We start from the raw sequence: 12,606 nt of genomic DNA, 5'->3' as shown, positions 1-12,606 counted from the left end.
ATTTTAACTATATGTATACATTGATAAATATACTATTATATATTTATATATAAAATTAGTTAAAGCAATGAACTCAGAATGATGGAGGGTATGCAAGAGAAGAAATTATTTTCTGAAACGTTTTACAGGTTTGTTAAATAGATGAAAATAACTCTTTCCATTACAATCTTGGAAAAACCTAGAAATGATTAAAAAATAGAAAATAAAAAATGAGGCAATGATGTTATTATAAGAATAACTCATAACAGTGTGGTTCCTACATCAACAGCATTTGAATCAATTCAGGGATTTGTCAGAAATGCAAATTATTAAGTCCTGCCCATAGAAAAATAAATTCTAAAGTTGACCCCTAGTCACCTTTTCATAAGCTCTTCGTATGATTCTGATGCACACTAAGTTTGTCAATTTCCAAATTCTCAAGTCCTTTTTTTTCAAGTAGAATAAGTAAAGTTTATTTTTTAAAATATATTGGGCATTTGTGGAGGCAATAGGGAGTTTTTAACTATTTATGATTTATGATTTTTATAAATAAAACAGCATGTGGTTATGATTGAGGAATAAACAATTGAATTGTGGGTAGAGGGTTTTTTTGTGTTTTGTTTTGTTGTTTTTGTTTTTTAATTTTTTAATGTTTTATTTATTTCAGAAAGAGAGACAGCATGAGCAGGGGAGGGTCATAGAGAGAGGGAGACACAGAATCTGAAACAGGCTCCAGGCTCTGAGCTAGCTGTCAGCACAGAGCCCGATGCAGGGCCGGGCCCATGAACCGGTGAACCCACGAACCATGATATCATGACCTTAGCCGAAGTCGGACGCTTAACCGACTGAGCCCTGTTTTGTTTAGTTTTTGAGTAGGCTTCACATCCAGCACCGAGCCCATCACAGATGGGCTTGAACTCTGAATACTGAGATCCAGACCTAAGCTGAGATCAAGAGTCAGCCGGTCAACTGACTGAGCCATGTAGGATCTCCACTGGTTAGACCTTCTTGTAAGATTGATTTCTGTAGACATTCCTATACTTTTGATGTTTTTTCTTTTTTCTTCACTTCAGATGGGTAATGTGCTGACATTGTAACAAGATTTGAGGGAGGCACATGGGACAGGAGAGCCTGAACACCCAATCATCATGCTATGAACAACAAAAGGGTCTGTACTTTTGATTTTTAAAATACTTTCATGTTTTGTAACTATTTGTTATTTATGGTGATATAACTGTGCTGAGCTGTATGTACAACAGCTTCTTTAAAGCATATGGTAACATATTAAGTGCACTATTGATATTATCATGGGACAACTTAGGAGGCTGTTGCTCAGAGCAGTACTGTCCTCTTACACAGATAACAGGGCTGCTACTTTGGGTCATGTTTCACTGGGACTCATGAAAGCCTGTACTTATGGATGCCTTCTTCAAAAAAAGTTCCCCTCTGGCACAGGTTTGTACGAGTGATATCATCTGAGTAGGGAGTCCTAAGCCCAGCCTGGTTCCCAGGTAGGGCCCAGTCTCTATTTCTTTCCTTTGGGCACTTTCCTAACTCATCTATGCTGTAACAGGCCTTGACACTCACACACAGTGTGATGTCCCAGAGCCTAGTGATTCTTGTCCCCGATTCCAGAAGATTAGACTGGCAAGTTAAACACTCACACTGACATCTATGCCATTTCTTTCATTAAATAGTACGCAGCTAGTATCAGAAAGTAGCAGCATGCTAATTTAGGGGCACTAAAATGATTTATATAGATAGGATTTCTACAAAAAATATTTACCTATGCTTCACATATGCTAGGGGCACCCTAAGCACAGATAGTTCATGTGATGCTTAAGGTCCTATGGAAGCAGTACAGCCAGGGCTCCAAACATAGTTTAATTCCTTTCTCTTAAACACTATTTTATATCCATTTTAGAATGTTTATCTCTTTGAACATGTGAGTTTTGGAAGACACTAAAGCTTAGCATAGTTATATAAATAAATAATACATACACAACATAGGACGTAATGAAGTTACTTAGTTGATAAATACACACTTATACAAATTGAAAATCAATGTACATTCTTTGAATATATTTATTTCAGATTTGTATATTAATAGGCATATAATAATAACAACAATACAGAAATAAGAATAGCAAGTACATAGGTATGCTTATTAGTCACTAAACAAAGTTCAAATGGCTGTATATAATCTATCTCATTGGTTCTTTCTAATTATGTATCCATTATTCAGGCAAGAAAATTGAAACTTAGAGAAGTTAAGCAAGTTACCCACATTCATACAGCTACTTAGTGACAAGGTTAACAATCAGATTCTATTTCTTTTCTTTTAGAGAGAGTACACAATCAGAGGGAGGCAGTGAGGCACAGAGAGAGAGAGAGAGAGAGAGAGAGAGAGAGAGTCTTAAGCAGGCTCCACATCCAGAGTGGAGAGAGGCGAGGATCGATCTCACCACCCTGAGATTATGACCTGAGCTAAAATCAAGAGCTGGACCCTTAACTGACCAAGCCACTCAGGCCCCCCAACATTCAGATTCTTGTTTGTCTCCAAAATTCCATTCCTATGTTGAGACCTTACTGGTTTGATTGGCTGGAAGATAGAAAACCCATTACCTGAGTAAGTGAATTTGTTCTAGCTGTGAATCTAGAATTTTATGTATTTTTACTAACTCTTGATTATATAGTTTAGTTAGTTATTCTTATTTTCTAAAATAATTCAGCATTAATCAGGTTAGAGCTTTTTATAAAAAATTGAGGAAGGGTCTAGTTTATTTTGTATTACTTACTTAATAATATTTGACTTTAAACTAAAACATACACTTAATTAGAATGATACCTGCCTTAACAATGCAATTCTTTAATTTCTAAAAGTTTACTTCAAAGTAGTGTGTGTTTTTCTGTGCATAATTAGTTTAATCCCACCTCCCAAAAAGCTCCTTGACAAATTTTACTTTAAGTGGTACCTAGGCAATAGCATCTTATTGGAAACTACTGGCAAGAGCCTATCCAAACGACCTTCAGCATAAAAGAGAGGGTTTGAAAATATGATGTCAATTTATTACAGTCTTCAACATTTACTCATAGTGATATACTGAGGAAGGAAGTAAAAAGAAATAAGATAATCTATCACTTCATTACAAAAAAAGACCTATGATCTTAATGTCCCTTCATATTGTTATATTCTGCCAGGATTCAGTGAGAGGATGTTACTGAAAATAAAATTTAAGAGGCATTAAGCCACAAATATGCCCATACTGAAGGCAGTTCCTGAATTTGAAAGAACATAGTGTAATACTACTTTTGTTTTTTTTACTGAATAACTTTAATTTAAACTTTTATGCTTCCTAGTATCTGATCATAGTTATTGAACTGTATTCATCTTGTGAGCTGAAAAACAATAATGATGCTATTACTTAAATTCATAAGCAGAGCTGCTTCCTTTATAATTTTAAAGGCACTGAAACAATAATTACATTTCAACCTTCCCATTGTGTTAGGAGGCCAAAGGGTGAGAAAAAGAGTAGTTATAAAAGATTGAGAAGGAGATTCTCACCATTACTACTCTGGAATGTACTCCTATGACATTAAAGTGAAATCCAAATGTTTACCTGATTCAGTCTATTTTCATTATACAACTGAAGACCAAAGGCAGTAGCCAACCTACATGAGCATCCTAACAGTTTTCTACCATATTTCCTAAAGTCTCAGTTGAACTATTACTATTATTACTAATTAGTGACTTGTCTTCAGCGTAAAAAGAATTCAGCAATCCCTTCTTTGAGAAGTCACTGAGACCTTAGGCTGACTCAATTATTTTGCATGTGTTAGAGATCTATTACTTGCTATAGCCTTTGTTGAATACCACCATCTGCAAATAGTTCAGGGTTTCATTGTAAATGGTGAACAGTTGTGGTTGAGTCACCTTCTCTCTACTCCACAGATATTGTGCCATGATCTCAAGCTAGAGAAAATTACAATTAAAATCTTAATGTTTCCATTAAGAAAACTAAGTGTGGTATGAATAAGAGCAGTTTTTAATCACAGAGAAGTTTCACTAGTAATTAAAGTTTGCTTCAATTTTGTCTACTTAATACTCCTTGATGAAGGTGATGGACTTTTCCATCTAAACAATTAGAGGGATTTTATTGTGAAAGAAGGACTAGATAGTTTAGTAGTTTGCAACTACTTTATCTTGAGGGAAATTTATGGTTTATTTTACTAAAATTAAAATAATAATGACTAGCAATGAATATTGCTCAAATGAAAATGATAGAAATGCTGTGGAATTTTATATTCTATAGTCTCTGAAAGGATATGTTAAATACTGAAACCAATTTGAAAGCCAATATGAAGTGGATGTAATTTATTCACCATCTATCCTTTATAAAGGGATTTATTTCTCTGTGTTAGCATTTTCTTAAAATGCCTTGGCTTACTTTTCAATTCATCTCAGCATTTCAATTTCCTGTGAGTACTTTCCATTTGTCACCACTTACTAAAAAAGATAGTGATAGTAAAAGTGGCTTAAACATAACTGTAATTTTCATGACAACACTAGAGCATTCCAAAGAATGAAAGGGAGATAATCCAGTTAAATTGCTATTTTCCATCCACATTGGAACTTTAGATATAAATGAGTTCGTAAAAATCGAAGAACTGCTATGGAGGTAAGGTGACTTAAACGGCTGATTTCAACTAAAATAATTTTATGACAGACCAACATGTCATGCAGTGAGGCCTACAATTGATTCTATAATCAATAGCCTTTGTCAAAATGTTTGTTCTTAGATTCTATAAAAATGTAAAAAGAAAGTACTTAATTATCATACAGTAAATTTAATGTCCAGGTAGTGAATTATTAATGTATCTAACTTAAAATAAATAAGTCATGTGTCTGAAAGAGGGGGGAGTGCTTAATGGGTGTTCTCAATAAATAAATTATACTTTTTTTTCTATAAAAGATCTTAATTTATTGGACTAATAAGATTATGCTTGTGGAAGAATAAAGTAGACTGGAAATGAGACTAAGCATCTAGAGCAGTAACATGCTTATTTCTGTTATTCACTCCCAGTTGACTTCAATGGAAAACATTGAGCTCAAGTATGGATTTGGGATTTGACATCAGTCATCAGGAGGGGTTCTAAAAAGTAAATTGCTCATGGCATTTAGTTTGTGTGTCTATAGATAACATAACACATACGTCTACTGGTATAGTGCATGAACACGAACATGAACAATTATTTGAAACGTGATTTACAAATATTTGTGTGTAACTAGAGCTTCTTACAGTATGAAAGGAGTTAAATGGAACAGATCAAAACTGTTTTCACAGCAGGTGATGCAAATTTTAAAATCATTTTTTACATATCTAGAATGTAGAAAAGAAATCTAGCAGACCAACAGCATCATGTTAAGTAAAGGAGAGCAAATAATAATTTTTGTTTTAAAAAATTTTTCATGTTTTATTTATTTTTGAGAGACAGAGATAGAGACAGCGTGAGGAGGAGAGGGTCAGAGAGAGAGAGGGAGACACAAAATCTGAATCAGTCTCCAGACTCAGAGATGGCTGTCAGCAGAAAGCCAGACAGGGGGCTCAAACCCACAAACCGTGAGCTCATGACCTGAGCCGAAGTCAGATGCTTAACCGACTAAGCCACCCAGGCACCCCAGTAATTTTTGTTTTAGAAGGCATATATAATTATTCTGTTTTAAAAGATGTTATAATATTCCTTCGCAAGATGTGTAAACGATTTGGAAAATTGCTTACATTAAAAATGATAACTTTTTCAAATGTAAATTCAAATTGCCATTTCAAGACAATTATTTTATTAATTAGTATTAACAGGGTACTTACAATTTTTTAAAGTTTTGATTTATCTTTTTTGAGAGAGAAAGTGGGGAGGGACAGTGAGAGAGAATTCTAAGCAGGTTCTGTGCTGTCAGCACAGAGGCAGACATGGAGCTCAATCTAATGACTGTGAGATCATGACCTGAGCCAAAGTCAGGAATTAGATGCTTAACTGACTGAATCACCCAGGCGCTCCCAGAGTGGTTGTTTTATTTTTAATGCTTTTTAGCTCTTCTAAAAGTATGAATATATTCTAGTCTATTGCAAACTTTCTCAGGCCAAATTACATTTTACACCACAAGAATTTTCAAGAAAGAGAGATGAAATATTTAGATGGCAATTAAATGTTTGACTATAGTTTATAAACAGAATATACCATCAAGCCAAGTTTGCATGGTGTTAATTATCAATTTGACATTCACTAGCAGAAGAAAGTTATTTTTGGAAGAATATTCTTTTTTGTTTGTTTTAAAATATTATTTTGTAATAATATAAATGAGGAGCCTGAAATTAAGTCCTCCATTAAGAGCAACCTTGGGCTGCACGTAGCCCAGTTCCAGGAAAAGCTTCAGCTGAAGCCACCCTCGGACCACCCTGAGATCAGCCAATCAAAAGAAATGTGTAACATTCCTGTGGTCTGAGTCAGGGCCAGGAACTGCAGGTAGTTAGTTATTCTGTACAAACTAGCCAATCACTCACTGCTTGCCTAAACCCCATGTGGGCCCTTTGAGCTCACCTCATAATTGGTCATTTTCAAAGGATTCTCAAAGGTCATGATTGGGTCCCACCAAAAGTAACGGATGCCTCACAGATACTGAATGGTCAAAACTGTTACCATGAGTGCTGTGCATTTATGATTGGTGCTTATATGATAATGCAATACGTACAACGTGTGCATTGTAATACCCCGTCCCTTACCTCATCAAAACCCTGCTCGCTATTGTTCGGGGCTTCGCTTTGCTGCCACTGCACGGGTAGATGGGTGAGTCCCTGCTCCAGCTTGTAATAAAGACCCTTATGTACTTGCATCGGTGTCAGCTCCTTGGACGTCTCAGGGGACTCATGATTCGGGCACAACATAAATACTTGGATTGAGGGACCATGATGTGGAACTTAAAATGAAATTTGAAAGTAATGGATCTTGTATTACTTACTTTTTCCTATAGATATAACTGATGCTTTAATGCAATGTGTCCACATAGTAGCTGAGACTAAAAGTAATTTAGGACACAAAAGCAGTCACAAATCTTTATATCACTGGGCACACTAGTTGAATACCCCTGGATGGTTTTAAATATGTCTTTCACATATCAAACACAATATGAGGTCTGTCTATACTTAATGACTAATTGTCTATGAATCTAAATAGTTTATTTACTTGGACATTAAATAGGTGATATGTATTCACCAAAATACTCAACAGTTAGACATAAATATTTCCAAAATGTCTGTTTATTTAAAAAAATGTGTTAGCACCGTCTCATATGGCTATCTTCACTGCGCTCTGCCTCAGTGTCTCCTATCTTTCTTCCCTTTCAATAAATCTCCAAATCTCTGCTGTGTCATTTGGATTTGTTTTGAGAATGTTCTCAGATTTACCACACAGATTCATTAACAACATGCTAATAAGGGCATGATCTGTGAGCTTAAACATATAAATACAATGGATTATTTAACTTTAAAATATGTTTGATTCAGAGATATAGGGTCCATCCTTATAAATGTTCTCTAGCAACATTTGGTTAAAATTAAGAGCTCAGGGAAAATTATATTAAGAGTTTTGAAAGAATTAGCCTTTTGAAAAAGAAAGAAGAAAGAAGAAAAGGGAAAGTCACAAGTGACATTGTGTGGAAAGCCAGTAATATCTAGAAACTTCAGAACTCTGATGTAAGATAAAACAGAAGAGCAAAACGTGAGAAGGCTGAATTGCTTATGAGAGTGCATGTTGTGATGGGGGGAGGGTTTTGAGGTTGGCCAGCAGTAACAGAGCACATAAAACCAGTAAATTCATGTAGAGATCATTAGGATCCTGTGAAAAAATAAACAGAATGTGGAGGAGAAGATGCAGTATGTATATGTGTGAATATAATTCAATATGTCTTTGAAAAAATATAAAGGAATATGCATGAAATTATGTATTTCAATATATAGATCATATACATGTTACTTATATACATGTATATCTCATTATGTATTGAAATACTATTTGTGTGAATATATGCATGTGTATAGAGTACATATATTGTCAGTGAAATAATATGAGTTATGTAGAACTGGGTTCAAATCACCCTGCATTCCTGATACTTTCTGGATATGTCATATCCTGATATCTTGCCCTTCTGACTTTGGCTGAGTTCTAATTAGGTAATGATGGATATTTATATAAAGTTTGATGTTTATATTATCTAGTTTCTTCTATGTATTGGTAGAGCAGTCTGCTAGAGCTGCTTTAACAAAGTGCCATAGATTGGGTTGCCTAAACAATGGAAATATATTTTCTTACAGTTATGAAGACTAGAAGGCCAACATCAAGGTATTGGCAGGTTTGGTTTCTTCTAAGGTCTCTCTCCTTGGCTTCTGGATAGCGGTCCTCTTCTGTCTTTATAAGGTCTTCCCTCTACACATGTCAGTGTCCTAATGTCCTCTTCTTTTTATTTCTTAAAAACTTTTTTTATAGTTAACATAGTTATATATTAGTTATATATATACATATATATATAGACACACACACACACATATATATATTCATCTATTGATGCACACTTGGGCTGCTTCCATATCTTGGTGATTGTAATTAATGCTGCAATAAACATGGGGGTGCATATATCTTTTTGAGTTAGAGTTTTCATATTCTTTGGGTAAATACCCAGTAGTGGAATTATTGGATCATATGGTAGTTCTATTTTTAATTTTTTGAGGAATCTCCATACTGTTTTCCAGAGTGGCTGCACCAGTTTGCATTCCCACCTGCAGTGAAAGAGGGTTCTTTTTTCTTGTCATAGTGAACAACTCTCATTTCTTGTGCTTTTTATTTCAGCCATTCTGACAGGTGTGAACTGATACTTCCTTGTGGGGTTTTGATTTGCACATCCCTGATGATTAGTGATGCTGAACGTATTTTCATGTGTCTATTGACCATCTGTATGTCTTCTTTGGAGAAATGTCTGTTCATATCTTCTGCCCATTTTCTTAATTGGCTAATCTTCTCTTTTTATAAGTACCCATCATATTGAATTAAGTTCACACCTTCATGACCTCATATAACTTTAATCACTTTTTTAAAGGTGCTTTCTCTAAATAAGGTCATATACTAAGGTATTGAGGTTTAGGACTTCAACATAGGAATGAGGGGGGTAACAAAAATTGGCATTATGGCTCTAAAGAATATCGTACTTAGAATACCTTGAGATTGTTATCCTGGTAACCATTTTAATTGTGTGCAAATTACAGCAATTCGAATGTAGCTGATTTTTATATTTCTTTCTAAGTCTACTATGTGTGTGTTGGCTTCACCTAAAAGTTGTGTTAAGAGTAAAACACAAAAGTTAAGAGACATTTATTTTTTATAGAATAAAATGATTTATAATTTCTGGATTTTTAAAAATTTAACATTCATTAATACATAATTCACATTTATATTTTCCACTTAAGAAAACCGTTGCATGCCCCCATTCTTAAAAGGTTGTTACATTGAATAATGCAGTGTCTTCAACAAGCACTAAAATTAAATTTCTATCTATGAAAATAATTTCAAATATTTGTATTGAAATTCTATGACAGATATGGGAAAGCCTCTCTTATTTAAAAAAATGAGAAAACAAAACACAAAGAGATTGAAGTGGGAATTTACAAACACTACCCTTATTTGAATGACTATAAACCTATTTAAAGTAAAAAAATTAGCTGAAAAACACTCATCTGACATTACTTTTATAATTATCATTATCATTTAAATGTCACTATGAACAGAATAATTGTGTGCATTGAATGTTATTCTAATTTAATTAAATTTAAATTACTTTAAATTACTTATAAATGGTATCTTAATATTTACCATATTGTTTGGCATTTTGAATCAATGTGATGCAATGAATTAGGGAAACAGAACATAATTTCTCTCCTGATAATGTACTCAGGATCATAATTTGAAATCTGTTCTATATCTGAGATGCTTTGGGGTCATTGGAATTTGTTGTGAACATCTTCTTTGAATCAGTTTCTGTTTTTACTTAGCATTTACATCTTTAAAATGCTCTACTTAAGACAAATGCATAATCCTAGAGTGTGTGTTGTTCACAGAGGAAATAAGAAATTCTAATAAAAATAAACTAAACTATGTTTCCAAGAAAATTAAAGGGAATGACGTTTCTACTTAATAGTAAGAAAGAAATTAGGTTGTATAAAGTGACTATATGGAAACCTTGATTTAAAAGTCATTCATAACTTACAAGATTTCAATCCAGCTTTTTAGTTTGAGGTACAATTATTCCTCAAGAAACAGGGAATTCTCTCCAGGAGTATATTATTAAATATCCCCGGTTTTAATTCTGATTTAATTATTGCATTGCTGTATTTTCACCTAAATTAAAAATATTTTCAGGTGTTTTATTACAGAGCAGAAAAATTTGATTACTTCAAAACATTTCAAAACATAAACTGATATTTGCACCTGTATACAATTCTTGAAAGATCTAAATGACTTAGGAAAATTCCTCCAGCACAAAAATTAAAGTAACTAAAGATTTTGATAGCAGTTATTATCTCTGTAGCTCGACTATTCAATTCTTCATTCATTCATCAGTCAGTTTTCTTAACACACAAGCATGTACTCTATAGGATGGATTGAGGGTTGGGTTCAATCATGTTTGTTAATTACAATTAGGATCTTTCTTAGAGACTAAGTCATTACACTTAAAATAGTAAAGACGGTTAAAGTATTTTATACTCATAACATTAACACAAAAGAGTATCTAATGGTTGTATTTTGAATTAAGTTAAACACACACACACACATAGACACAAAACGTGGCTTAGTGTTTTTGGAAGAGAGAAGAGTGGAATTGGGAAAGGATTTTGGTCATAGCCTCTTAGTCACAAAAGGAATACCTCCAAATCCTAAGATTTGTAGGATAAACAGAGAAGCAGGTGCTTGGAGCGCTTCCACTATAGAACATCTATAGCTACCATGAGGTTGCAATCAAGAGCTCACTGCTATCCATTGGCATGTGTGCCCCGTAGCTCACTCTCTTCACCTCCTCCTCTTCTTCTCCTTCTCATTCCTAATTTTTCTTAATTACTTGTCTCCATTAATAAATCAAAAGAAGGCATGTTCTGAAGGAGAATCTTTTTTAGCTATCAATCAAATATAAAAGTTCAGTGAAAAATATACTCTGTTCACCAAATAACAATGCCTGAGGCAAGACTTATTAATATATATAGGTCCCTGAAGGAAAATGATTACTTAATCCAGCAGGACAAACTAAAGCCTAAAAACATGTAGAAAAATGAAAAGAGGATAAAAATGAATCATTCAATTAATTGATATGAAATGATGGAAAACACATACAAAATTAACATCACCATCTTGTTCTTATTTCAAAGTGACTTATGTGACACAAAGCTTTTGTGAGCAATGGAGGGTAGGGTTTGCTGCCTAAATTCTGGCACTCATGTATCCATACTTCAGGCCCATAGTGTATAAAGGATGTGTGATTAGCTAAATGAAGAGATATAAAATGTATGCATATATACTCTAGTATCAGCTGGTTTGAAAATGTGCAAGGACCCCCTGCAATGTAAGTAAATGGAATAGAGCCTGGATATCAGAGCAGGCTTATTGTCCAGTGATAGGCAGAGAAAATGAAGTGGGTTCTTGCTTTCCAGCTTTAGTCCCATGAGGAAACTCTTATAGAAAAAGAAAATCTTGACCTTTCTTACAAATTGCACAAGACGGACAGTCAAAAAAATAATAAACAAAACAAGCCTGCAGTATGTGTCTGAGATATATGTCCTGTATACATGAGTCAGGCTTTCCTCAGTCGGGTCATGTGCACCTTGCTTTAGGAAAGAAACATCAAGAGGTGGACAGGCAGAAACTGACTCTTAGAACTTCTCTGTGGAGGTAGCAGAGGAAGATTCTATTCTTTTTCTCCATGAATTCATGTCTCATTTCACTTGTAAAAGTATGTGCTTTTTAATCTATTGGATTTAGGAAACAAGTCCATAATAAGTCAAGGGAAAAAAGCAGCAATAAATTGAGGCAATCCTATATTTATCTTCATATGGCCTTTGCCTAACACCTGCTTCTGCTTTTGGATAGTTTCCAGAACTTCACAAACTGGATAAGGTTAAATTTTTGCCTGAGGCCATTTCTTAATTTATCAGCTGTTTTCCCGCTGAAAAAGTTCAGAATGATAAAGTTTATGTTTCTAACAAAGAAAGTCTTGAGCTGAAAAATCGTCTTCTAGAATTCTTGAAAAAGTAACAATTTCTTCATCAGTTCATTTCTTTTTAAAAAAATGTTTATTTATTTTTTGGGGTACCTGGGGCCTCCGTGGTTAAGCATCCAACTCTTGGTTTTGAGTCAGGTCATGATCTCCTAGTCTATGAGTTCAAGCCCCATGTAGAGCTCTGTGCTGACAGCGTGGAGCCTGCTTGGGACTCTCTCTCTCAATCTCTCTCTGTCTCTGCCCCTCCCCCACTTGCTCTTTATTTCTCTCTCAAAATAAATAAAAAACATTAAAAATATAAGTAAGTGTTTATTTTT

General features: G+C 34.2%; 1 non-coding gene across 1 annotated transcript; it reads right to left on the bottom strand.

Annotated features, from left to right (window-relative positions):
• Nucleotides 1–1,046: 1,046 nt before the first annotated feature.
• Nucleotides 1,047–1,149, bottom strand: LOC120222934. Its single transcript, XR_005526148.1, has one exon. It is a non-coding gene; the product is annotated as a small nucleolar RNA U13 (small nucleolar RNA).
• Nucleotides 1,150–12,606: the final 11,457 nt, after the last annotated feature.

This window comes from Hyaena hyaena, unplaced genomic scaffold (assembly GCF_003009895.1).
Source record: "Hyaena hyaena isolate Hyena2069 unplaced genomic scaffold, ASM300989v1 scaffold_930, whole genome shotgun sequence".
Taxonomy (NCBI): Eukaryota; Metazoa; Chordata; class Mammalia; order Carnivora; family Hyaenidae; genus Hyaena; species Hyaena hyaena.
Note: the sequence above shows the minus strand (reverse complement) of the source record. Positions and strands in the feature narration are given on the sequence as shown.